This window comes from Dioscorea cayenensis, chromosome 19, assembly GCF_009730915.1.
Source record: "Dioscorea cayenensis subsp. rotundata cultivar TDr96_F1 chromosome 19, TDr96_F1_v2_PseudoChromosome.rev07_lg8_w22 25.fasta, whole genome shotgun sequence".
NCBI classification, from domain to species: Eukaryota; Viridiplantae; Streptophyta; class Magnoliopsida; order Dioscoreales; family Dioscoreaceae; genus Dioscorea; species Dioscorea cayenensis.
The window spans coordinates 8,284,687-8,286,448 of NC_052489.1; the positions used below are offsets into that span (position 1 = coordinate 8,284,687).

A 1,762-nucleotide genomic window follows, 5' to 3' on the forward strand; every position below is an offset into this window, starting at 1 on the left:
AGTTTTGGGCACACAATCGAGTATTGTGCGACCCCAAATTACAGCTCAGAGTTTCGAGCTAAAGCCGGCATTCATCCACATGTTGCAGCAATCCGCAAAGTTCAATGGTTTGGCCGATGAGGATCCAAACAGTCACATAGAGAACTTTCTCGAGGTTTGTGATATGCTCAAGTTAAACGGGGTGACGGATGATGCCATCAGGTTGAGAGCCTTCCTATTTTCCCTAAAAGGGAGAGCCAAGCAGTGGCTACACCCATTACCTAGAGCCTCGATTACTACATGGGAGGAGATGGTAGAAGCTTTTCTAGCTCGTTATTTCCCTCCTGGAAAATCTGCAAAGCTTAGGAATGAGATCTCATCCTTTGTACAGTCGGAATTGGACTCTCTATTCGAGACATGGGAAAGGTTCAAGGAGCTCCTAAGAAAGTGCCCACAACATGGATTCACGGAGTGGATGATTGTTCAGACTTTGTACAACGGGTTGAATCCGAGTAAAAGACAACTCTTGGATGCGGCAGCAGGAGGTACCTTAGATAGCAAGTCCCCTGATAAGGCCCATCAACTTATTGAAGAAATGGGTTTAAACAGCTACCAATGGAATGCCAGGGAGAAGAAAAAGGTCACCAGTCTTCATGAGATAGATGCAGTAATTTCAATGGCGGCGTAAGTGGAATATTTTAGTAAGAAGTTAGATCCCCTAACTTCAAATAAAGTGGCGGCCTTGAGTACTTGCACCGGGTGTGGTGGAGGACATGCTCTCTCTGATTGCCCGATCTCTATTGGTGATGCATCTTCGGTTGAGAATGTCAATTTTGTAGGTAATGGCATGAGGGCTCAAGGAAACCCATATAGCAATACCTACAATCCAGGTTGGAATAATCATCCCAATTTCTCGTGGAGCAACCAAGGTCCACAAAAGACCATGGGGCCACCGGGTTTCCAACAACAAGCCCCGGACATGGAAAACAGAGTTTCAGGTTTGGAAACTCGAATGAATGATTTGGAGAAGGTCGTGACTAGATTTATGCAATCTTCAAATACAAAGTTTAAATCAGTTAAGGCTACACTTCGCAATCACACCGCCTCTTTGCATAACCTTGAAAATTAGGTGGGGCAGATTGCGAAGTCTCTCTCGGAAAGGCCACATGGAAGCTTGCCGAGCAATACAGAGACCAACCCTAGAGAGCATGTGAAGGCAATCACTTTGAGTAGTGGTCATGAGGTTGAAGGTAGGCTTCCGGGTAAGAAGCCAAAAGAAAACGCACCCGAGGTTATAAAGTTTGAAGAGGGAACAAGCAAAGAGAAGAAGATGGCAACCCCATCCTTCAAGCCGAGAATCCCTTATCCCTCTAGATTGAAGAATGACCAAGGTGATGAACATACAAGAAGTTCCTGAGTTTGTTCAAGCAACTCCACATCAATATTCCTTTTGTTGAAGCATTAGCTCAAATGCCTAAGTATGTGAAATTCTTGAAAGACTTCTTGACTAACAAGAGGAAGTTGGAGGAGAGTGCTTTATTGATTTTAGATGCATCTTGCTCGGATGTGTTGCAAAAGAACATGCCGAACAAGAAGAAAGACCCGAGAAGATTCATCATTCCGTGTAATATTGGCAATCTGGGTGAAGAAATGGCATTGGTGGACTCAGGGACTAGCATCAACGTCATGCCATACACTTTCTTCCAAAAGCTAGGCTTGGGCAAGCCTAGGCCCACTCGGATGACTTTCCAATTGGCAGACCGAACGGTGCGACATCCGAGAG

The 1,762-nt window shown here is 45.1% G+C and overlaps 1 non-coding gene across 1 annotated transcript; it reads right to left on the minus strand.

The window, feature by feature from the left end:
* Positions 1–337: 337 nt before the first annotated feature.
* Positions 338–444, minus strand: LOC120250933. Its single transcript, XR_005533262.1, has one exon. It is a non-coding gene; the product is annotated as a small nucleolar RNA R71 (small nucleolar RNA).
* Between the last annotated feature and the right edge of the window lie 1,318 nt (positions 445–1,762).